The sequence below is a fragment of the Cydia pomonella genome, chromosome 12 (genome assembly GCF_033807575.1).
Source record: "Cydia pomonella isolate Wapato2018A chromosome 12, ilCydPomo1, whole genome shotgun sequence".
Classification (NCBI taxonomy): domain Eukaryota; kingdom Metazoa; phylum Arthropoda; class Insecta; order Lepidoptera; family Tortricidae; genus Cydia; species Cydia pomonella.
Window position 1 is genome coordinate 3,623,542 of NC_084714.1, and position 27,384 is coordinate 3,650,925.

General features: G+C 37.2%; 1 protein-coding gene across 2 annotated transcripts in view; it reads right to left on the bottom strand.

The window, feature by feature from the left end:
- The window catches only part of LOC133523314 (low-density lipoprotein receptor-related protein 2), a 506,862-nt gene that overhangs the window by 261,089 nt on the left and 218,389 nt on the right, over positions 1-27,384 (bottom strand). The window lies entirely within an intron of this gene.

A 27,384-nucleotide genomic window follows, 5' to 3' on the forward strand; every position in this document is an offset into this window, starting at 1 on the left:
GGCATACTAGCAAAAAACACTATAATTAACAAATATGAAATGGCATCTAAAAAGGTACCGTCCGAAGTTTTGATATTCACCACTATGGAAACAGTATACCTAAAAAACTAGAAATATTATTAATTAATTAATTTTGTAGGTATTTCTTTTCCCTTTATGCTACATACCTATACTTACAGCATTATAACCTATTGCAACTTAAAATACTTAGCGAGTTTAGCCGTGTCCATAAATTATGCAAATATTCTGCAATGACGTCATCCTTTTAAAATGTATTGGATATTCTCAAGAAACAATGTTAGAACTATTCGCATAGAAAATGATCGATCGTCTAATTAGTATCGGAAATTGCCGTATAAAATGTTATAAATGTGCAAATTTATCATTTACGCTGGAAGCGAACAATTTAACGGAAATTCTAAGTAACAGATCTGAGGAGCATTCTACGGGCTGTTCCGTACGGACGCATTTTATTTCGTGTGTTGCGACTTTTTTTGCGTTTAAATAAATAAAATAATAAAAATAAAAAGCAGTTATTTCGGTTAATATCCATAGGTAATACAAAAACACAAAACAACAAACAATCAAAATATTTTATAAATTATAAATTACAAAAAATAAAATAAAAATATGAATTTAAATTAAATCACGTGATTATTTTTCTGTGCATATTTTTGAACATTAATCACAGAAAAGAAAACTCTTGTACCTGCAGATCTTCAGAAAATTCGCGTTTGTATGGGACAACGTTAGACAAGTCCATGGAATGCTCCGAGAGATTCATACGAAATGGTAATAAGTCGCTGGGACTTCATAGAGAACGCGAGCCAGGAAGAGATTTCCATGACCAATTGCCTCCCGGTCGAAAACTCGTGTACTTAGTGGTTAACGGCTGGTATGATGAACCCTCGTGGACGTCAGCTGCCGCTCCGTTGGTGGGTTGAGGAATGGCAGCCACCGAAACACGTAAAACAAAAAGAAATTGTCACCGCCTCCAGTTTGATACTTTGTCAACTGATATCGCAGTGGTAAGAACTAAGAACATCAGCTGGTCGCATGAACACGTAAAAAATAAGCGCTATACCTTTTTATGATAGCAATAACAACATCAAGCGTAACGCCTGAAACGCCATCAACGGATAACGCAATTTACACATTACGCATACTTTGCTGTACATAAAGCGGTAAGGCGCATATTATTTACATGTTCATTTTATAGCTGACGGTCTTTCCACCGCGATACAACTGGCTGACGGTTTTTTTAAATATAAAACAGCATATAAACTATCATCTGACAAAGAATCAGCCGGTAGGCGATGACTGAGTCACTGTGACAACTGAAATTAAATTATTTGACCTTGTGCAAGTTGTACATAGCAGTTTGACCTCTTACTTAAAACAAAGCGAATCAAAATATTCAACATTTTATATTTATTGTCTGTTATTTTATCTGAGGATGTTACTGTTTAAAAGAATTGCAGGATAAACTAATGATATGATGTCATCGGCTTAGAATATCGGATGTCGCCATAATGTCTGTGTTTTTCCAATACAGAATTACATATAGGTCCGTATCCGCCTGTCTCGTTAACGATGTAACAGTAAGCTGCAGAGATAACTTTGCATATAAACTTGTTTGCAGAGGGTTCAGTTTACCTTTGAATCTTACTGTACTTTATCAATGTCTTAGGTACAAGCAAAAGATATATATATGCTCCTGACCGTTTTCGGCCACGGCGACTGCTTCAACTCCTTTTTTGGCGTTCATGTGCTCTCGTGTGGCTGACGTAGCCGATCTTGTTGGCAAAGACCCGTGCGCACAACGGGCACGAGAGGACACCATCAATATAATTATAGCTGATCACCGCTGGTGGTCGGGCTTTCAGCTCATCCCTCTTGTCGTCCAGATCTGTTTGACGACGGGATTCAAAAATATCCGTATGTTTCTTAATCAAAGATCTCCACACAGGGCGGTTGGCGGCCTGCTTTTCCCACTGTAGCGGCTCAATGTCGCAGTTCTTCATATGGCGTTTAAGCACGTCCTTGTACCAAGCAAAAGACAGTGGATGTGTCGTAGTGTAGTTACGAGCTGTCATGGTAGTACTTAAACGCCTATTTCTCAGCCCATTCACTTTGAGATTCTTCTATAATATAATTTTTTAACATATCTTTAATTTGTCTGGGGACGTGCTGACATCTTTCATTTGCCTGGGGACATCCGGCGTTCCTCAGATTGCAAGGCAGGACGGGGGCCCAGGAAACAACAATGCAGAGGTAGTGAAGACCATAGGTACCACGAACACCCTTCTAATCGTGCTGGTATGTTTCTTTATCTTGATGATATGTCTGGGGACATGCTTATGCTACACTACCACAGATGTACCCTGTAAAACCAAACGCGTAAAAATCTGATATGATATAGTCTTGATTTCAGTATAAAAGTCACAACACCGCATCAAAAAGCCACCCCATGTAATCGAAGTAAGTAATATAAATGTTCTTTATTGCATCAAGATTCCCAAGAATCGAAGAATGGGAAGATTCATATGAAAAAATTGAAATAAGAGAGTAACTTCGATATTATGCAGGCGGTAGGTTCTTGTGACTCTAAAAATCACCCGAACAGCTGTTCTACTACAAAAACAGTAATAAATAAATAAATATTATAGGACATTATTACACAAATTGACTAAGTCCCACAGTAAGCTCAATAAGGCTTGTGTTGAGGGTACTTAGACAACGATATATATATAATATATAAATATTTATAAATACTTAAATACATAGAAAACACCCATGACTCAGGAACAAATATCCATGCTCATCACACGGATAAATGCCCTTACCAGGATTTGAACCCGGGACCATCGGCTTCATAGGCAGGGTCACTACCCACTAGGCCAGACCGGTCGTCACAGTAATACATTTGCTTATACTATACACAGCATGTTTATGACATAGTGCTGTACAAAAATAAACAAGAAAATTATCAGAAACGATCGTGACTCGATGGCGCAAGGTTACCTCGTCTGCTTATCCGTATAGACTTTTTCCTTGTTTGATGCATTATTACTAATGTCTTCCTTATTTTTAGCTAACATACAGTGATTCAAATGCTAAAATCCAAGACGATTAATTGGTGCAGCTCGTGCGCTCGTGCAGTGGGACACAAGATGGGCTCTAATAAAAAAAGAATTACACAAATCACCCTAGCCCCAAATTGAGCAAATATTATACTGAGGATACTAGCCGATGATATACTTACTTAAATACATAGGTAACATTAAATGAAATTAAATAAAAAGTTATTTATTGTCGCAAAAAAAAAGTATACAGCAACGGATAAGCAAACAAAAAAAGCGGCCAAGTGCGAGTCGGACTCGCCCATGAAGGGTTCCGTACCATTTATGACGTATTAAAAAAAACTACTTACTAGATCTCGTTCAAACCAATTTTCGGTGGAAGTTAGCATGGTAATGTATATCATATATTTTTTTTAGATTTTTCATTCTGTTATTTTAGAAGTTACGGGGGGGGGGGGACACATTTTACCACTTTGGAAGTGTCTCTCGCGCAAACTATTCAGTTTAGAAAAAAATGATATTAGAAACCTCAATGTCATTTTTGAATATCTATCCATAGATATCCCACACGTATGGGTTTAATGAAAAAATATTTTTTGAGTTTCAGTTCTAAGTATGGGAAACCCCAAAAATTTATATATATTTATAAATGTTTTTTTTTTCTATTTTTGTGTGAAAATCTTAATGCGGTTCATAGAATACATCTACTTACCAAGTTTGAACAGTATAGATCTTATAGTTTCGGAAAAAGTGGCTGTGACATAATCGGACAGACAGACGGACGTCGGACATGACGAATCTATAAGGGTTCCGTTTTTTGCCATTTGGCTACGGAACCCTAAAAAGACACACAAGCACAATAGGAACAATAGGGTGTAAGTCCAATAGGGTTGTTGACTGTATTAAACAATATTTATTAGTTTATTACATATCTATAACTCAAGAACAAATATTCGTGATGAACACACAAATAAGGGCCTCCTAGCTGACGCGGACGCCCACTCGCGGGTCCTGAGGGCCTACCGCGAACCACGTTCGAGGTATTACCTCTCTGTCGCACTTGTAAATTCGTACGTAAGTGTGACATAGGCAACACGTCGAACGTGGTTCGCGGTAGGCCCTCTGCTCCCAGGCGAAATACGTCGCACGCGCCCGCGCCAATTAGCGCTGTTCATACAATTTCTTAGACGGGGCGTCCGTTCCGGATTATCCGCGTCAGCCATCGGGCCCTAAATGCCCTTACCGGGATTCGAACCCGGGACCTCCTGCTTCATAGGCAGAGTCACTACCAACTAGCATACTCATACCAAGTGATGCCCGCCCCTCGGCGACCGCCCGTAGTACAGCAATCCATCCCCCTCTTCCATAGTTTTCATATTTTTCATATTCGAATATGGCTCGAAAAAACGCGAGATTTCCCTAAATAGTGGCTACGTGATGAAAACCGAAGCCCCCCCCCCCCCTCTGTATGGGTCAAGTAGTATGGGTACGTTCCCGTACCTGATGCATTCCTGTACCTTTTTTTACCGTTCAAGGTTAGAGGATACTGCAGCATATAAGAAGGTTACCATTATCAGAAACAGTCGTGACGAACGTTATTTCAAGGTTCACCTCGTGGTCAAACGTGGAATAATTACTCCATTACCTACTAGGGTAGAGTAGGTACATGTCACGAATATTCGCATTCGTATAAACGAATATTCGCATCATTTTTGGCATTCGCATTCGTATCAAATAAAGCGAATGTTTTGCGAATGCGAATGTGCGCAGGTCGTATCCTGTCTCGTCGACTCGCGTGTTCTGAGCAGTGCGTGCAAACTGCTTTCAAGTACCTAATGCATTTTGAGTTTTGACCAGTAGACAGCACTTTTCAACACTTTATAGCATCCTGTTCTAAGGTACCATTTGTTATGTGCCTATTAACAGATTTTATCTAATTAGAAATGATGAAATATTCCCTAACATTCGTATTCGTATTCGGACTTTCGCATCCTGGACATTCGCATTGAAAATACTCAATTAAAAATATTTATCTACTCCAGCAATTCAATCTGTCAATTAAATGACAGATTCGAAAGTGATACAGAATTACCCGAATACACCTGATTTTTTTCTCAAAGTCAAGTCAAATAGCTCTAATGACATCTACTCGACTTTGACATGCCATATCATTGTGCACCGAAATTTTCCATGCCACAGAGAACTCGCAGCAGGCAAACATCTCACTTGTATGCTTTTAGAGCATTAGTCGTCGCTAATAGCTCAGTGTGTACACTAATTAGCACGTATTAGGGAGCCGCGACGCAAAATACAGAGATACAGTAGACAAGTTGTGCTGGATGCTAATTGTACAGTTTCACACACGGAGAGGCTCTCCGATATAGGTCTATATTTTCAAGCATTAACAGTGCATGAGTTGCGGTCTCGAAGGTCAACCAACAAAAACGAACTAAGGAAGAGGAACTATTTAATTCTCGTTTTTATATATAGGTACTGAAATAACGGGGCGATTGCGTCAATTTGTCCAACTGATCTGTCATTTTTACAAGGTTTTATTTAACTTGCATTTGTTGTGCATATACATAATGTAAGTTAGGTGACAGTGCAATATGTATTATGGAAGAATAGAGCTGATCTGATGATGGATACATGAGGAGGCCATAGGAACTGTAATAAAACAACGCAACCTATATAATTGTGTTTGGGTTTGTTAGAATTGTCTCGATGAGTATTAGTTGTCTGTTGAAAGAAAAGTACGGTCAGCGATAAAACCTTGTATCAAAAATTGTTTTTTGACAAAAACATAATAGCTGAAAAGCTGGATGATTGACTAGTTTCTAATCTGTCATTGGATAAGTACAGAGATGAGCAGTTTATGTTTTCTATCTTCCTTGACTGATATGATTTAGAAACTGTATAAGGTTGTGTAATATGGAAAAGACCGTACATTAGCTAATACCGTCTAAAATCTCTTTCAGAAGCAGGTAGAGCGGGAGTGAAACTCTTCTTTTAACTCTTCTTTTATTGTAAAATCTAACTTATGTTAAGTTAAATCTGTTTTGTAAAAAAGGATTGATAAATAAACGATTTGTATTTTCCAACTGTGTCTGACCGAAGTACTTATACAAATACGAAAGTCTACCCTATTACGATCTTTCCAAGCAAAAATGTTATATGCCGTTCTTCTCCACATTTACCTTAGTTATTTTAACCTGAAGAAATGCTGTCTGTGACTTTTACACATTCAGACACATTGACACAGTTAGGTACTATTTTTTACTAAAGCTACTGGCATCTAAAGGATAGTAGGCACCTACCTATTACGTTTTCATCCTTAAAGTGAAAGTGACACAGAATAAAATTAAGATAGAATAGGGAGTATTACTGCAATGTTCTTCCACTAAAAACTAAAACATCACATAAACCATAGTAACTTATACATACTAAGCCTTAAACAGTTTTTTGAGAAGTTTTTACTATGAAATTGATCCATAAAAGCGGTTTGTTTACAGAGGCCTACCGCGAAACGTGAAAATCGAAATTTCGTTATCAGGCCCTCGGCCCCAGGCTCGAATATGCAAGAGTGATAGAGAGGCAGATAACGAAATTTCGATTCACGTGTTTCAGAATAAGCCCCTCAGAATGTGGTAGTGGCGCCCTCTACGCAGAGTTTCGCGTAATATCCCCTATTTTCGCGTCGTTCATTGCAGCCTACTGCTATCCATTTACTGTGACGGCATGTCAACGCGTTTGACAAATTAATGGCACTAAGTGAGGAATACTGAATTCGCATTCAAACTCCTAGTATATACATTATATATTACATATAGTTATGTACGCTTGATGGCGTTAATCAATTATCTAGGGTCTCTAAGGACTATGCATGTTAATCCCTAGACTGGCACACGGTAAATATATTTACGTCAGTGGGGATGAAATCCTCGTTTTAGTTTGTATCTAATTTGGGTATAAGTAATCCCTCTACAATCATACTTTCTCTTACATATTGTTTTAATGGCTGACTAATGCAAATACTTTATTTCATAAGTTATATTCCTAATTAAACATCAAATAACAAGCTAGTAACAATTTAAATTACATTCTAACGTCTACCTACACTAATTAAAATTCTACATCCAACAAAATTAAGATGTACTTAAAATAATTAAAACCTTTGCATAATAAAGAAAATGCAAATCACGGTATTTTACAATTCACAATTTAACACTATTAAACTCTATGCAGTTAACATGTCATTTTAAACGCAAAAAAAAAAGTTTAAACAAAAATACAATCAAAAACCATTCTTGTCCCTTTTTAAAGTTCACCTTGCATCTTTCTCCGTCACTCATATAACGCCTTAATTGGAGTAAAAGAGAAGGCCATCTTTCTTTGCGAACTTCAGTGTTCGCGGTAGGCCCTCTATAATAATGTCTGCATTTTTAGACAAGGCAATTTGAATTCTACGCCATTGTAATAGGGTCCCCGGGTAATTGACATGCAAAGAGGTGAAGGCCTAAGTACCGTTGCCGCGGGGTGAACGACCCCGCGTGGGAATACGATCTTTGCGTAGAACAAATAGCCAATGTGTGTAGAAAATATTATCAAATAGACATCATAGATGAGGGTACGCCATTTTTATTATATGCGTAATTTTTTAGAGTGTTAAAAGGAAAGGGTACCCGACGCTTCTAGAAATAAATGCGCATTCTTTTAATCTCTAATTAAAAAATAGAAAAAAAGTGAAACGAAACGTTAATTGTGTTATGGTTCTTATGATTCTTAATAAAAATTAATTCATTAAAAATAAAATCATAAGCATAATGTTTTTTTTATGTAGCTATTGTATTTTTAAACTTTTCTTATGTTTTTGACATATGGGTACTAATAAAAATATGGATTTTTATTAATCTGAAATAAATATGATTCATTCATTCATTCATGAATATAAATTGGAATTCAATAGAAATGGCAAATAATGTAAACAAACCAATTTACTTTAATTTTTTCCTAATTTCGCACTTTTTGTAGTCAAACATGATTTTATCAACAGTTTAAATACTTAAATCTCTTATTTACAAATACAAATACATTTATTTTCCAAATTGACATGACCTGAATCATTAATAATTAAATTAAAATTAACTATTAAGTATGTACAACCGCTTCTTGAGCAAACAATAGCCCTCACACTAGCTTATGCCTATATGTACACAGTCTGTAATTTTTCATCATATAGAGGGGTAAATTATTTTTTAACAAGCAGTCTGAGAACAATGCTATTAAGCTTAGAAAAAATTTAAAAGTGGAAAAATTACTCCCTTGGGTGAGACTTCAATTATTGGCTGGCTATGGATGAGGTCTTGGTGGCTCAGTTGGCAGAGCGCTGGAGTATCTGTCCAATTGCCATGAGTTCAAGTCTCACCCAAGGCAGTACCTTTTCTACTTTTAAAATTATTCTAAGCTAGGATTATTCGCAAAATTAGTTTTTATAGATCAAAGGCAAATGCAATAAAAAACGCCCAAGTGCGAGTTGGACTCGCCCACCGAGGGTTCCGTAAATTTAACTTTTTTTTTAATTTATCGAAAATCAGATTTTCCCTGTACTTGTACTGTAAAACGATATTACTTGCCAAATTTCATAGTTCTAAGTCAACTGAAACCTAATTTTGATTCTCTTGCCGAATATTTTTTTAGTTAAGTTAGAAGTTTGATTATTTTATAGCTTCAAGGGGCTGTAGACCTGAGTATATATTTTTAATTTCAACTCGATACCTCCTTGACAGACATACGGACGGACGGACGGGCGGACAACAAAGTGATCCTATAAGGGATCCGTTTTTTCATTTTGAGGTACGGAACCCTAAACAAACCAAAACCTTAAAATGCGTAGCGAGGATAGGTAAATGAAGTAATTCCATTGCTCATAACAAACATCCCTCGCAACGCGTCCTCGTACAGTCAGCGTCAAATACTCTGTAGCAGTCAAAGTGGCCAAATAGTTCGGTACACCATACTAAATATATTTATGGTGTACTGAACTATTTGGCTACTTTGGTTGCTACAAAGTATTTGACGCTGACTGTACATCTCTGATGGAAACGCAGTCTAATATAGGTATATGACAGGTCAGGTTCAGTCATACTGAACTTGGCACCAATCCCAATGTCACGGTTAAAATTATTGTAAATTTATCTTCAAGAGGGTGAAAGTGAAGTTAAAAGTTTTTAACGATTTCTACGCGGACGAAATCGCGGGCAGACACTTGTATTCCATATTACCCTAATGTTTATTTAGACAATACCGGATGTATATAAGAAGAAACAACATTTCCCCATTTCCTCATGTTAAATCAAGTTTGGCGAAGCACTACGGAATGACGAGAGGCTCTTAAGAGATATAATATAAATAATGTTCGCTATTTTCGGAGTTCTTTTATTCTAACAGCATAGTGGAAATAGTTGATGACGGTTGGTACAGCGTTTAGGCTGCGTTTCAACCAGAGATGTGCGAGGTTACGTTGCGAGACTTGCGAGGGGTGTACTTGTCATATATTATAGTTTGATATATCGTTATATTGAATAGTGTAATAAACGGCATACTAACTATATTACCTAATCTACGACATACATAATGTTATTCTTGGTATAATGGTTATAGGGTATATTTACACTTCGTCTAATATACACTGCCATAATTATTACATACTCTAAAACATATTTGTTTTAACTAGTGATATTATATAATTATATGTATCTCAATAGAAATAAAAGGCTCCCAGAAAAGTGGGTTTGGTTAGGTTAGAACTGCGACCCCGTATAAAAATTCATTAAAATCGTATAAAGTATTACGTTACATTAAAATATAATATAACAAAAGCCATTATACAATATGTCTTTATACCAGTTAAAAATGTATACAATAATAGGCACTATATCAATTACGGTTTAGATTAAATCATAATATAACAAAATCAACGTATAATAATTACATTATAACAAGTAATAATATATGAAATGGCATTATGGTATCTGATAGTTTTTTTTATAATTATATCAAACATTACACACCCCTTGCGAGGGATGTGTTTATTAAGAACCAATAGAATCACTTCCTTGCTCAGGGTGCAGTGATGCAGTGAACCATGTGCAAACTTTATAAAACAAACTCACATCCTGAAACTTAAAAACTATATAATGAAAAAATATCACAACAACGACGTAAACGTAATACTTTAATGATATTGATACAATCAAAATTTATGCATAAATTTTGATTTATGCATAAGTTCTGTAACCAAAGGGTAAAACGGGACCCGGGACGGGATTACTAAGACTCCGCTGTCCTTCCGTTCGTCTGTCCGTCTGTCACCAGGCTGTATATCATGAACCGTGACAGTTATACAATTGAAATTTTCACAGATAATGTTTTTCTGTTACGTATATTCATAATAAAACCCGAAAATTCACGTATACACGAAAACCTCTGTTTTTAATAGTCTGTGAAACGCGTAAGTTCCACTAATGATGTTGAAGCTCAATCATGTGAGTGAGTGCGTGCGAGTGAGGCAGACTTATGCAGGATGTACTTGTTAAAGACGCACGGAAAACATATGTACAGAACTATATAGACCTACCAGCAAGTACGTGAATTCATGATACGCCATAAATAAGCCATTAATCTCAGTACGCAGGTAAGTAACAGGGCAAGAAAAAAAAAATGAACAATTAAAATTGAAATATTTTATAATGACATCTTCGGTGACATCTTTTGAAATACTGACATTTACAAATATTTTTTTGTGTATAAATATTTCATTTGATTAATTTAATATCCGTTTCAAATATTTTTACACAATTTTCAATCGTGGCTGAATGCCGGATGCTTCGATGCCTAACCTGTCAAAAATGACAACATGGCGGACGAATTATTAAAATATTTAAGAATTATTTCGCTTAAAATGTAGTATTTCACTCAAAAGAGTGATGAAAAACATTGTGTGTGCCACGGGCGGTACAAGAATTACGAACTCGTGTTAATTCAGCCCCCTGGCCTTTGGCTTCGGGCTTAGTTAACATTTATTCGAAAATTCTTGTTTACCGCCACACAATACACGATGTACCTACTATACCTACATATATAATTCATAATAAAAACTAAAACGATGCTTTTATCAAAGATGTATTCAAAAACCTTTCTAAAGTTTCAGCGGTTCTTTTTTCATCCAATATTGACGAGAACCACGAAGTCAAACCCTTTACAAACACCCTTTCCATAAAAATGGCCGACCACATTATTTTAAATGTCACTGGAAATCCTCAATTTGCACTTCATTCTAACACGCAGGCGTCTCTTTCTCTCTTGGGTTAAATGGTATATATTCGTCTCTATCGCACATTATTATTTTTTATGGAGCCATTGGAACTGCATCGCTTGTTACTGGAAACGATGTTAGAGCATTTAAACTTTAAGGTGCAGAAGGTGCAGAGTTTAAAAAAAATTGTAGCCTTTTAATATTACAATACGGTTGCCTAAAATATGAATAGTTAACTTGAGGGCTATGTCTATAACCTTTATCGAATCGAATTAACAACTTCGTTACATAGTAAAAAAAACCACCATTCGCTGTCTAAAACGCACTATATGTTTTTTGCACAAAAGTTATTAAAATGAAATTGCTACTTTTCTCTTTCTTAAAAATGACAATTCAATAACAGTGATTCCGGGCACGCACGGCCGTCCGCTCAGTGCTCATTGAGGTGTGTTCGGAGCTTTGCAGAAGGTCTAGTACCGCTACCACCAGTTTACATTGACATACTTCAAAAAAATGATCTGTGTAAAGTGACGTTTTTGTTTGAAGAAACGTCAATTTAGACACTGACAGATTCGATCTATATCGTATCCAGATCAAATTTTTGACGTATGTACATTAAAATTAGAACCAGCCCGTATCTCAGAAACCTTGTCAGGCTTTAACTTTTCTATTTATTGTTTATATGAGAGGTACAGAAACCTCAATTCTGGTATATTTATCTATTTCCAAACTATATCGATCAAAAGCTTCCCCAACGTAGTTTTAAACTGATAACATTTCTTTTATAAAATTTATGCCTAAATATGTGTTGATGACAAAGAATTTAAAAGAATATTTTTCTTACTTCGACGTTTTAAATTACGTTTTTTGTCATTAAAATTAAAACTATTATCGTATTGTCTTCAAAATATTTTCCTTCGGCTTTGATACATAAACTAAACGCAAATGTTTGTTAAAAATTTGAACAATATTCCGCAGTAAATAATAATGTACACACATTTTTGGGCCATCCTGTACTTACAATAAAGGTTAGACCACACTGATGTATTTCTAATTACCAAAACTAACCCCCATTATCCCAACTAATTCCAAGCATAGTCCGCCTAACGCAAAAACGCCGTAGGTACGGTCCGCAAAAAGTTAATGGCTTGTTTAATTGACGTTTTTCCCAACGACCTTGATCACTTTTTTGTTGACGCTACTTTGTTTTGTAGGGTATGGTTAGGCTTGTAATGTTTTGTTAGTACACGAGTATACATGGTAATATTTCAATATTGCTCAAATGTAAAAATATAAACAAGGAAATTATTGTATCAATTCCTTTTGGTATAATTAAATTTGTGTCAAAGTGAATGATTCCCGAAATTGCCTTTTATGTTATTAACGGAAAAAAAAAAACTGTTTCCGCGCAGTAAGTATTACAGGTGTCAGAAGAGTACTTATTTTTTGTTCAATTATTTAATTCATTGCCTTATCATGGCTTGGGTAAACACATATATATAGTTTTATTACATATTTACAAATAATTTTAAGTTGGGAAAAGCTTTAACCTGCTCCAAATAAAGCCCGGTCCTTAAACGGTGCTAACTTCCCAAAAAGTCATACTTTTATACGTATGAATGGGTTCAAATGTGGTTTAAAAATGTGGAATTGACAAAATTGCAAATCCATATTAGAATAGAATAGAATTAGTTTTATTCATAAACACACAAACAGTAATTAAAGTAGTATTAAACATAAGAACAAAAAATAAAAATAACGATGGGCCTTATTTAGTGCAGGTACCTTAATTAAAAAACTTGTGATTTTATTTGATATTTTCTAGATACACAATATTATATAAAATTGCAGTAGTTTATGTTCAATAAATCAGAATATTGCAAAATAATTATGACTATATATAGATGTAGATGTAACATCGATAGCACTCACGCAATGTTTGATGTTTGTTTGATGGACGAGATGCACAACATACCTGTAATAAAAAATATTCATTAGATCTTGTCTTCATTTACAAGGCTATAATTATCTTAATATCAGAATAAATAATAAAACATATAGGTATAATGTATATATTTAGAACAACAGTTGTAGGCATTATTCCAATTCACTCTGGTCTACGAGTTGTTATTTATTAAACTATTATTAGTTTTTATTGGAAAACTGTTAAGAAATAAATAATTAACTTATTAGTCACTGCAAGTAGTAGTAGCAAGATAAGATGTAAAGAAGATTGTTTCCTACCGGTTTGTTATTTCGAAAGGTTTTATAATAAATAAGTCGAATCCGGGCTATAACCACGAAAATCGAAGTTCGTCGATTGCGGGCATTTTTCTCTGTCACTCTAATTAAGTCTTTGAAAGAGTAAAAGAGAAAGATCCCCGCAATTTGCGAACTTCGGTTTTCGCGGTAGGCCTTAATTAATTTGTTGGTGTTATCCCTAAGAGAAAATCATATTTATTGTTAATCCATCCAAACAAACTTCCACAGTCACAATTAGAATTTTCGTCATATTTACATACCTGCATACTAAATTAAAAGTAGCAGTAGTAGTAAAACATTTAGAAGCGCTGGTGGCCTAGCGGTAAGAGCTTGCGACCTGCAATCCGGAGGTCGCGGGTTCAAACCCCGGCTCGTATCAAGAGTTTTAGTGACTTTGATATTCACCAGTCGCTTTTCGGTAAAGGAAAAACATCATGACGAAACTCCCAAAAAGGCCTAGTTTACCCTCTGAGTTGAAAGGTCAGATGGCCGTCGCTCTCGTAAAAACTCTAGTGTCTACGCTAATTCTAGGGATCAGTTGCCAACCGGACCCCAGTACAGTAAATGCCGGGACAACGCGAGGAAGAAGAAGCAGTAGTAAAATATTATATTGTACAAAAAGAAACAAAAAACAGGAAAAAACAAATCATTTGTACAAAGGCGAACTTATCCCTTTAACGGACCTCTTCCAGTTAACCTTTGAGCAATTGAAGAAGAATTGAAGAACGGTAGACATCAAAACTGTACTAAACGGCATAAAAAGAAAACATTTAATTTAAAAGTCATAGGTATTCCGATATGACCGGTTCTATAGATTGCCTTTACCTTTTCCAGTCTCACATCGACTATTGATCGTCTTCAGCATCCAAGAGGCAATACCGAAACCGCCAAACTATTAACTGCCGGCCGATTAAACAATTAGTCAGCAGTTAACCGACTGCGGTGCAATTTGGCCGATCACTTGAAAGGCTTAGAGCATGCATTGATTAAAGTTTAAGAATGTTTAATGTATATTATATATATTTAGTGCAAGTTTGAATTGGATTTCACTACGGACAATAAACAAAAACCGAAAGCGAACTGTAAAACGTTTGTAAAATTATACTTACATATACAATAAATATATAAGTAAATTTTAACAAACTATGATGCCGCCGACTGACGATTGGTTAGATTATTTATCATACCGAAAGTTATTATTTGGATTCAAATAAATAAAAGATAAGTGTTATCCTGGAAATTATCGTTAATTAGTGTCACATGAGGTTTTGAAATGTAACGTTTTAAAAATCGAATAAAACTTTATAGCTGAAAAAAAAACAAAAAATATAGGATATACTTACATCCATTGACTAAGCCCCACAGTAAGCTCAAGAAGGCTTGTATTATGGGTATTCAGACAACGATATATATAATTTTTTTTTTCTTCCTCGCGTTGTCCCGGCATTTTGCCACGGCTCAAGGGAGCCGGGGTCCGCTTGACAACTAATCCCAAGATTTGGCGTAGGCACTAGTTTTTACGAAAGCGACTGCCATCTGACCTCCCAACCCAGAGGGTAAACTAGGCCTTGTTGGGATTAGTCCGGTTTCCTCACGATGTTTTCCTTCACCGAAAAGCGACTGGTAAATATCAAATAATATTTCGTACATAAGTTCCGAAAAACTCATTGGTACGAGCCGGGTTTGAACCCGCGACCTCCGGATTGCAAGTCGCACGCTCTTACCGCTAGGCCACCAGCGCTATAGCGATATATATAATATATAAATACTCAAATATATAGAAAACACCCCAGACTCAGGAGCAAATATCTGTGCTCATCACAAAAATAAATGCCCTTACCGGGATTCGAACCCAGAACCATCGACTTCACAGGCAGGATCACTCACTACCCACTAAGCCAGACCGGTCGTCAATAATGTAATAAATAGTAATGGACTATTGTTGAGGGATTTAACGGTATGTGAAACTAACGCAATTGAACACAAATAGCCACTGCTCGCTATGCAGAACTTGGAAGTAGTCGTAGTTAACATATCTCAGTTACGCTTTTTCCTGTAGCGACCGGTTAGTTAAGCGTTGATTAGGAAGCGGTTAACTGGAGGTTGTACTACCGGTTCCGTAGAGCATTTTCAACTACTAATATGTTTTTAAACATACCACAATAGGATAATAAGTCGCTTTTAAAGTACATACTTACATATTATGTATTATAGCCACAATTTTACAGCTGAAGTAATAATATAAACTGCTCTTATAAATTGTATTCTCATCTCACCACCTTGGGTCCATTTCTCGAACGTTGTTAGTCTAATATTGAAAATTGGGCCCCGTGGATGTAGCGTGCGCAGCAGTGGGGCGCCGGCCTTAAGGACGAGCAGTATGTGCTTAGAGATTGGTGCTGCCATCTATACTCAACTTTGAGAACTTTAATTATTTCTTCCTCAGCGTGCGTATCCCTAAAAACCAGATCTAAAACATGATTTAATACACGATCTAAGCACGAATGTCACGATTTTCACTCAGCAATAACACATGATCGCCTCACCCTCCTGCCATCGCAATATCACCCTTAAGTCTTAGCCTTAAAGTATACACGGCTAAGTAAACAGCCTGTGTAAATGAAGGGTCTGACAGTTGCGTGTGATTTATATGGGCCTTATTTAATTTCCATACGTATTTTGCTGTGCGGAACTGGAAGGGCGTAAGCGCGGTACGTTTTGTACTGAGAAGAGACGTTTGTTAAAGCAGCTTAGCTTTGAGGTCGGGCTTTCATATTGAAATAAGACGTTGGGGTTTTAAAGCGGGTAAGAAGAAACTGAAACTTACAGAAGCGAAAAACTGATAGCCACTACCATTGGTATACTAATATAGCTAGTTTGCGAACTGCAAAATGGTAAGCGAAAGCGAGGCGGCCAGTTTCTGCGGTTCAAAGATGTGTTGAAGCTGCATATGAAGAGAGCTCATATAGAGCCAACGACATCGGAGAGTCTAGCTGGTGACCGTCCACAGTGGAGGCATATTGTGCAGACGCAGGTGCGTGAATTCGAAGCCAGGCGACGCACAGAACTTGACGATAAGCGTGACGAGCTAAAGGCCAGACCACCTATGGCCATAACATATAATTACGTCGGAGGAGTGCTGACCTGCAGCGAATGTGGTCGCACATTCGCTGCTAAGATTGGCTACGTCAGTCACCTGAGAGCGCACCAGCGACACTCAGCGGTAGAAAGCAGTTGCTGTGGCCGAAAACGGCTAGGAGACGATGATGATGATAGCTAGTGTATAAATATCACTTTATAAAGGTGTGGACGATGGTATATAGTATAGTAAAATGAATAACTGATGAGCAGTGGCGAGGCGTCAATGTCATCAAACATACCTATCCCTTGCGGAACCCGGAGCAATTCTGGCCTACATTTACATTGATCATTATGAATAAACTTTTTCTTTTATATATGACATCTGTGCCCCTAGTGTAAATTTAGTCGGTAGCGAAACGTGACGTACGCGTTTGCGTTAAGTCTCATTTTGTATTGGTTTTTGAACAGCGCGCCAAGCGGGACGTTTTGGAAAGTCAAAAATCTCATACAAAATGACACTTAACGCAAACGCGTACGTAACGTTTCGCTGTCGAAAATATTTACACTAGGGGTACTGTTTAAGTTTATAATTTATAAGTAGTGTGACTACTTAATAACACAAATCAAAATATTTGATAAAAATAATTTGATTTGTTCTCAAATTTGTGTATTGACCATAACCGTTTCTAATGTCAGACCAAGCTAAGTTGGCAGCGATTTTGATAGCCCAGCCTGTGCCAAGGGCGCCAACGACGGCTACAGCTGACAGTTTCGCCAATGCAATAGGTACTAACGCGCGACTCCGTAAAGTTCAATTTCGTTTAAATAATCGTGATCGCCTGCGTCCGGGGCATGGCAAATTCCTTCGCTGTCTGGCGTTCAAGAGGTTAAAAAAAATAAAAAATAAAGTGTAGCTATTATTTAATCCCGTAAGATCTAGGGCAATTTTATGCACTTTTGAATTTGGAACTCACTTTTATAAGGACCACTTGCGCATTCCAGGGTTAGCCAACTAACTCGGAATTAACCGTTTGTTTAGAGTTAAACTGGGGGCCTACCGCAAAAACCGAAATTCACAAATAGCGGGGATCTTTCTCTTTTACTCTTACTAAGGTGTAATTAGAGTGACAGAGAAAAATGCCCGCAATTGACCATCTTCGATTTTCGCGGTTACAGCCCTGTACTGTAGAATGCGCAAGTGGCCCTACGAGTTCTTTCTTGTACATACGCGGGGACTTACGAAGTTAGTAAGTAGTGACACTTCGGTAGAATGCCCTTAATAATCTACAGGTGGTATAAAAAGATGGTAGAAAAAATTACACGTAACAAGTAACGCAATAACAATTGACAGTGTAACTATTACCACAGGTCACCACGTAACAGTCGAAGTTACGCAGTTCCATTCTGTGGCGTGAGACTTCGTAGACAATCACCAGAAAATCGTATTTTTTTTCGTAATGACATAATATCTATAGTTCATGACCCTCTAATAAGTTAACGGTTTAGCGTATTACGGTTTTAGCTGCTAAGCGTGTGAAGAGCCAAGGTCTGTATTTTCAAGCACTAAGCGTGTTGCACCTCTTGTATGGGTGCGGTGCGAAACATGGCCCGTCAAACAAGACATAGACATAGAAATTTTTTATTCAACATCACATGCAATTGCAGAGTTAACAGACAGTGACATTTAATACAAATAAGCCTTAAATTTAGACTTAAAAACTAAGAAATTGAGTTGTATATATAAGGGAGAAATATTCATGAGTATTAAAAAGGAGCTTGCCTCAGCATAATGTTGCAGTGTATTTACTACAACGCTGGTTTTCAGGCAGACCCTTGATATATTATCCCTTACTCGCTGTTAGTCGGAAACTAAATGGCTTAGAGTTATGTTATTATGTTTGAGTGTACACTATATGTATTATAAATTGGACAAAACAAGTGCTACTGTGGTGTGAGCTAATATGAAAAGTAAAGTATATTAACTTATAAGATTGATAAGATAACATAATGTAAGATATACATGCGTGCAAATATACTTAAAAGGTAAAAATAAATAAATAAAGACATAAGGTGCATAATATTATCATTATAAATATGACGGCGTGGCTCTAGTACCAGGAGGTAGCGTGATTTGTATTGCTATAAGATGTTGTTTAATCCTACTACAAGACATAACCAGTAGACTCCCAGATGTTTATAAACAAGTGTTTGCGGCAAATCGTAGGAGTCTACTGGCCACGGACTATCTCCAATACTAAATTATGGGAATTGACCGGACAAAACCCTTCAGCTTAGGAGATACTTCTGCGGAAATTGCGCTGGATAGGACATGTTCTACGAAGGCCAAACGACCTATCCAAGCAAAGGCTGACTTGGAAAATTCCCGGAAAAAGGGGCAAGGTCGCCCACATACCTGGAGGCGCACAGTGCATCAGTTGGCCTCGGCTGGGTGGAGCTGGAGGAGGCCGCGCTGGACCGTGAAAAATAGAAATCCCTTCTGAGAGCCCTATGTCCCTGATGAGAGATAACAGGATACCATCATCATCATCAAGCATGTTGTACTAAGATACCACGCTATGACAATTCTTACGAGTACGAGTAAGATTAAGTTCCCAAGCTCCAATTAGCCGTGTCTTTAATAACCTAAATTAGCCGTTGCAAAAATTCCGGGATATGCACAGTAACTATCAACTATTGTCCACAGGAGTGGGTGAGTTATTTAATACTAAGGTATCGGAACGCCTAGTAGGTGTCTCGAGGGTCCACAGAGCGGGCTACTTCTTTGCTTAGCGGTTGAGTCTGGCGGTGCAAAGAGGTAGCGCCGCCAGCGTTTTAGGGTATATGCCGGAAGCAGGGGATTGGGTGGGGTGGGGGGATTTTATGTTTAGTTGTAGTCGTAGTTTTCGTTTGGTTACTTAGGTTTTAAGGTTTAGTTTTAATTTTGTTTGTGTATTTTATGTACTTTTGGTTAATAAATGATTGTACATCGAGGAAAGGTTGTAAATTCAACAAATGTACAAGTTTCTGAGACAATGTCTTTCATTAATACTCTGTAATAATATAGTAAAAGAAATGTTACATGAAACAGAGTTTTATTTCCAAAACCCCTTTTACTGAGCATTAAACCGATGGGAGGATATACTACCGTTTTATACCAAATAAATATTTTCATTCGTTCAAATTTGCATTCCGACACAATGCATCACGTCTCAATGTGAACGTCCGCTCTATTGCTTTCAAGCTGCATATTGCACATGCATCTTGTAAGACGTCTAATACCCAGCACGCTTGCCAAAGCTTCTTAACCGTTTCTCTGAAACCCGACCCTACCCTAAACCCTAACCGCTAATGTAGTGTTTAGATACAGTGTATATTTTTGATATAACCGCAAACGTAAACTAGACGTAGGTAGGTTGTAGTATAAAAAAAAAGGATTTGGTGCTATAAAATGATTCTGAAAGTTTTTTTTTAATCTAGTCACAACTACCAGAGCATAATTAATTTTTGTTTTTTTTTTCGAGCGGCAATGCATTTCGTACATCATAGGCACTGGTGACAGTTGTGACGTCGCGTAATTAAATGGGACGTTTTGAGTAAAAAAAAAGTGCGTGTGAAAGAATTATTTTATATGGAAAAATGAAAGTAGTCTGTTTTTTTATAAAACCTATGAAAGTGTGTTCATTAAAGCCTAAACTAACTACCCTTTGATTATTTTTCTTTATTATTTATTTTTTATTTTTTTATACTACGTCGGTGGCAAACAAGCATGCCGCCCGCCTGATGGTAAGCAGTTTCCGTAGCCTATGTACGCCTGCAACTCCAGAGAAGTCACATGCGCGTTGCCGACCCTATCATTCCCCCCTCGTTGAGCTCTAACTCTATGCGTTCGTATCAAAAATACACGCTGTATACAATGTGTCTCCACACTCTGGACATAGATGAATAGGACGTGTCGATTAGGGTATTTCTAACTTACGTACAAAATCTCATTCCGCCACAGTATAGGGAGCGTGCATGAACTGTAGGAGGCAGCACAGGAGCCGTCAGATTTTTGGCGCGAGGCGTAAATGTGATGTTTTTTGTTCCGATGTAGCCTACAAGATGGCGGAACCTACTATGCACAAGAAAACACGTGACGTGTAAATGTGCTTGTTTATGGTTCCGATTCAGACCACAAGATGGCAGAGCCTCCAACGCGCACGGTCATATTAACGGAGAAATTAATGATTTACGATTTAATACTTCGGAATAGTCTGTATGTAGATACACGGTAATTAAAGGGTATGTCATGTCACTAGTGGCACTTAAATCTTATCGTCATTGTGAACGACTAATACAGTATGCTCCTGGTTACTGATGAAATTTTTTTATTAATTTAACTTTTAATTATTTTTTAATAAATAAAATAATTTATCATATTAGGACATTCCTATGAAGGAACTCTACTCGGGATCTCGGTCAATGTCCAGAGAGTAGAGACATATTGTATGTTGAGTGCACTTGCTTTGATTATTTAGGTAGGTGAACCTATTTCTTGCTGTTATTCTGTCCCGTCAGCCAGGCGACATTAGTAACGCAGTTTCTTAGAAGATTTTTTGTACCACGTGATATTATCATGTTTGATACATGGCTTATTGTGAAAAGGGCTCTAACAAGGGTCTCCCAACTGGGGTGTCCGTAAAGAGGAAGCGGTAAGCCAAAGGCCATACAATCCGGCCACTAACTTAAAGCCATCTGCCAACTACCATAAAAATGAATGTTTGGTTAATTTAAATGCCATAAAACTAGGAATTAAAAAGTGACCCGGGGGACTGTAACCATGGCAACGAGTGACAAGAAAAATTTGATTCACCCAGATTTGTACGAAGGAAGTTTCTGTACTAAATTTTAATTAACGTTCTCCTAACATCAGCTCTAGCAAGGGTCTCCCAACTGGGGTGTCCGTAAAGAGGAAGCGTTAAGCCAAAGGCCATACAATCCGGCCACTAACTTAAAGCTACCTGAGCGACCTTTTACCTGTCTGTCGTCTTACATTGATAAAAGTCAGACCAAGGTAAGGCAGCGATTTTGATAGACCAGACGGTGCAAGTGTCAAGTAAATGTCATAATTTCATAGTAGTTTGATGTTTTAAATAACCCGTGCATCTCCTGGGCTATCAAAATCGCTGCCAACTTATCTTGGTTTGATTCTACACTCTTTTTCCCCAATAACTAATTATTATATAAGTCAATCCGATTAAAAATAAAGAATGATTGTGAAATTCATTTCATTTAGTTTGCATGTGTCTCGCTCCCGCTAATACGAGCGAAATGCACAATAACTGAATAACATCATTTAGAATCAAGAAATGTCATTCTGGTTTCAGTAATACTGTCAGTTTACGTTCGAATTGGCCTGTAAGCCACGCTTTCTCTCCAGTTTTGAGTGAAATATTACAAAAGACCTAACCTTTAAATATAATTTTTTTTTAATTACAAAGATTTTTAGTACAAGATTTTCAGTATTATGAATTACTCGAGTGAAGCGGTTAAAAACAAAGTTTAAGCAATGAATATTAATGAATGTCGGGATAGTTTTAAGACGAAAACTTCCTTTGAATAACTGAGAAGTGGTTTGAATGCAATGTTCTGTGAAAACATTTTGTTAAAAAATTAAAAAAAAAAAGTGCGTACTACCCTTACAACAGACAACCACAACTTTAGTATTAGGATGAATGAATGAGAATGAGAAGTCGTTTATTATCTATTAGTGTGTACATCTTTTAGTTCCCGCAGGATTGTGTCAGCTAACTTATGTCTAAAAAGATCTGTGTAAGCCGAAGGTGTCATGTCACAAGTGATAAGTTGAAAGATGTTAGTATTTGTGTTATATATGTTACACTTATCGATTTTATTTAGTTTTAAGTGGACGAGGAGCCGCCGCGCCGCGAGGCCAACGTCTCATGTCTTTATTAATAGTATATTCTATTTTTCCTATTCTATTATTTTTTAGTAATGGGTTAAATTCTCCGTGCGCCAGGTAAGCATCCCCGGGTGTGTCCAGGTCTTCTATTCCCAGCGATGCGATCTTTGCTAGCATTTTGTAGTTCAGGTCGGCAGGTCGGAGGTGCCATGCTTCTAGATCTGACATTTCCCAGAGCATCTCCGTGGGTAGACGTCGGGGGAATTGACCTGCGCTCTTAAGCGCCATTCTATATTTCCTCTCGATTTTCTGTAGGTTCGAGTTACTGTACCTGGATAGTAACTGTACCACTCCATAGTCCATGATGGGAAGGATGCAGGCTTGAATTATGGCTAGTTTGACCTCAAGATCTGTCTTGGCGTGGAAGCCGATGATAGTATTAGGATGTTGGAATTTTGTGCTCTAAATTACAGTACAAACTAAAAGAAAACCTAAAACTTTTTAAATATGCTTATAAGACGTCCATAATTACATGATTATTTTTTATCGTCTATTTAAAACAACTTTAAGAATATAATAGAATTTGTTTTATTCATAAACACACAAACGGTAATAGACATACATAAAAGAGAACGTAGTGAGAATAAAGTGTCACTTTTACGTCTTGATTATAATTTTAATGAATATCATTTTACTTATTCATTTCGGTCCAATTCGAACAATGCTTATAAGATGTCACAGCGATATGATACCGGTCTGTCAATGTCAAAAATGACGTTTCTGGTTGAAGAAATGTCACTTTTGACACTGACCGATCGTTATCATATCGCGGTGACATCTACAGCATTGTTCGCATTAGGCCGTTTGTTTCTACAAATAGGTTTTATTAAAAAACATTAATTTCAAGGTTATTGGTTATTGATAGCGTAACCTCAATAACATGAGTTAGAGATAAATCACAGAAACACGAATATTTAACACATAAATAACCGGCACTTTATACTTGCCGCAAAACTAATTGGCGACTAAGACCATAATGCTATCTCCTTTACCCTTGTTAAGACCAACCAAGAGTGAAAGAGATGGCATTATGACCTTGCTCGCCATTTAGTTTTGCGACTAGTCTATAGATCCAGCTAGCCTAGTACCTATCGACATTGTACATGTAAGTGCAGAAGTCATCAGGTGCTATTTATCAAAGTATGTTAGTGTAATGTGCGAGCATTACCACTTGTGCAGTGCTCAGAGTGTGAACAGCAAAGTTTCTGTCAAGAATATCAGTTTAGTCATGAATCTGGTATTAAGTATGGATTGGGTAGTGATGGGGGAACTGGTAGAACGGGATAGTCTTATGTATCTTTCAGTAGGAGAAGCAGCGAAAGCGTTATTACTGTTCGTCCTTGTCACAGTCTCACATTTTTTTAATTCTCCACCGTAAATTTAGGGTTTATGGTGGGTAACAAATAACCCGAACAAATTACGTAGGTTATTTTTGGTATGTTGTCAGAAATGTTAAAACGTGTTTTTAATTTGGTCGCATTGCGTATGTTCACGGGTGCATGTATGGCACATCTATAGAATCCTACCGTCTATGAGTTTAGTACAGTCACCTGCAATCATTTGTTACGTATACAAACACAACGAAGGCCGCAAAAATATCTGACCCTATCTTATTTGTAGAGCCACAAGAACGTGTCACATATTTTTGCGGCCTTCGAAGACTAACACATATTATTGCAGGTAACGCCTACAAAAAAAATCTTCAAAAGTTGGGAACAAATTAAAATATTATACAAATAAATATATTTTGTTTTGTTTTTGAGTCTCATAGTTATATATAAATTATAAACTGAAATAGAGGCCATATAAAAAAAAAGTGACCAAGCCCTCTAGTGGCGATGGCGGAGGTCGGATTCGAACCGACATCTTCAGCTTACGCAGCTAAAGTCTTTTTAGGCTACCTCGAGACTAAGAACTTTTTAGGCTACCTCGTTACAATTGACATTGACATTACTATTTTTTTTTTGTAATATTTAATAGTTTTATTTTTATTTTATTTTTTGAATATTTCTATAGCATGACATTGACATATATTGTATTTTTTTTTTTACATCCGCCTTTATTGATAATAATTTTAATCGCAATTCAACGCGGTAACGCAGCGAGTGTGATGGGCACCTTTGCGCCGGGAACAACTCGCGGGGGCCTCTTTGAGTAGTTTGTTTAGCTAAAGCTTAATTTATAATGAATGACATAATTATCTATTGATTTTAATGTTGACATAAACATTATATTCAACAATATATTGTACGCCAAATAGGCAAAAAGCCAGTAGGCTGATTGAGAAGCACATCATTTCTATTACTTACTTTCTAACAATAAATGTTTAGTATTTGTATTTTGAATTTGTTTATATGTTCCTTGACTGTGTACTGTGACCGCTACAACGCGTCTGCCACCATACTAGCAATTAGCGTTACAAATGACACCGTACCTGAGCAGATTGCTACCACCATCCCATTCTAAAACGACCTAGCTGTCTACCAATCCCAATGTCACTTACGACCTTATTAGTCCAACGGAATATATAACTATTTAAAGATTCATTGAGTTTAAGTTGTAAGTCGTTGCCTTAAAGTTGCTTTTAGTGTGAGTTGGCCATAGACTGTCTTAATCTTTCCTTTGAGGCTCCTTAACTTGGTTTCTGGGTTTGTAAAATCTTCGCTGGTCTCAGGTGTTGTCGAGGTGATAAATAAGAGTGGACTGTATAGTATAGACGCTGGTTTACTCCCAAAATTACAAAATACAAAAGGTGACAAAGTAAATAGTCGTTGGGGGATTGGATAACAACGGTAAGTTTTTGAAAGCTCTGTAAACTGTCCACGTTTTTGAACACAAAATTGCCATATTTAAATTAAAACATAAAGACATTGAGCAACGATTGAATTAAACATTTCATTGAATATTTTAATTAAAAAATATGCAAATTGAATATAATTAACTATGAGATTATTTGTTTACATGAAATTAAACTTATATTAAAATTTACAAAGATTATTTTTTATTACCCTCCGTAATTAGTTCCGTTATAACGAACAAGGATCAAAAATGCGTGCATTTTTGAACGTTTCGTAACATGCTCCCGGCCTTGAAGTCTGAGAACTTCAATTGTGTGTCTGCTGCGAGAGGGGAGAGGTTGTTGACTACCCCGTCGGGAGGCCTCCTATCTTCTACTCTATATTTTGTGCTCCGCGTGCGACACCGTTGCTGCCATGGATGCCTCGGAATGCTCGACCGAGTTGCCAGAAGAGAAGAGGAAGCAGTTTTGTCCTTCACAGCAACCAGAACGCCGTCCATGATCTCTCCTGTTGATGAGTGCAACGAATATGGAATTGATGAAGTCCTGGAGTCAGCAATCTGTGCGTGAGGCATGAAAATTGTGGATCGCTCTATAAGGAAGTGGGAAGGAATTAAGGGACTGAAGCTAATTGAGACGTTTGACATTGAAGTCAGCGGCCTTGAGATTGAAATTGCCTGAATTTGAATCAGAAGAGTAGATATTCTTTCGTAGGTCATGTACAAAGGCGGTGTAAAAGATAACTGGATGCTTTCGGTTACCTGCGATGACGTTGATGCATTATCAGATAATATTGTCTGAATGAATGAATCTGCAATTAATCGGCGCAAGGCTGCATTGCAAACATGTGCATTACAACGTGAATGAGATTCGAGGTGCACTGCTTTCGTTGTAAGACACACACACGCATAAATATTACCGTTTTGGCTAGATATGTTGACCGGATCAGCACGCAAGAATGCGCTGTTATAAAACTTGAATATTGAACTGAGCAACACTGGATGACTGGGATCATAATTGTAGCTGGAGTTGCTCAGTCTTCCCCCCACACAAATGAGTTTGCCATCACCGTGAAACGGAGGAGACCGTGTGAATGTGTTTTCTGGTTGTTGATTGACAACATGAGATTGCTCTGCCATTTCTGGCAAATCAACGATGGATCCCCTATCTGGATTGCTTTCTAAGCGACGCTCTATTGAAAGAGACGTTACCGGAGGACGTTGATATGAGTCCCCAAGAACCTCAGGCGACTCCTTCAACTGCATTGAAACATTGAATTGATCGTCAGGATCGGTCTTTAAAGACTGCTCCACACAAATGTTTTGCTTTGACTGAATTGAATCTGATGGTATGTCATGTGAATTGATTTTTGGTAAATAGATGAAGTCTGAATTGTGTGCCCTGACAACGGTACTAGCAGAGCTTACCTCCGAGACATTGACGGGAAAATTACGCCTCGAATGTTTTTGAATTAGCACTTGCGCAGACGACATGCTCGCGAAGTAGGTATCTTCGAAGAGAGTCCACTCCTCTCCGATATCCCCTTCGCTTGCAGACGCAGACAAAATCTCGATGTCTGTCTGTAATGCATCAAATTCATCGTATAAAGGCACTATTTTGTCAAACCTTAACTTTAGCTCGGCAAGCTGCAATTCAGTTAATTGTGGTTCTGCTGCTACATTCGAAACAAACTTCTGAAAAGCCGTAAGTTTGCCTTTAATAGCCCCACGCTTGTAGTTAAGTTTTTTCAATTCTTGTTCAGAAGACATTGTGAAATAATGTAAATTAATCAATGAGCCTACTCAAAATAAATTTGGAATAAAATGAAATGTCTTTAAATAGAATTTGCTATGCGAAATTTCAAGGCGCTTAACTTATATGCAAT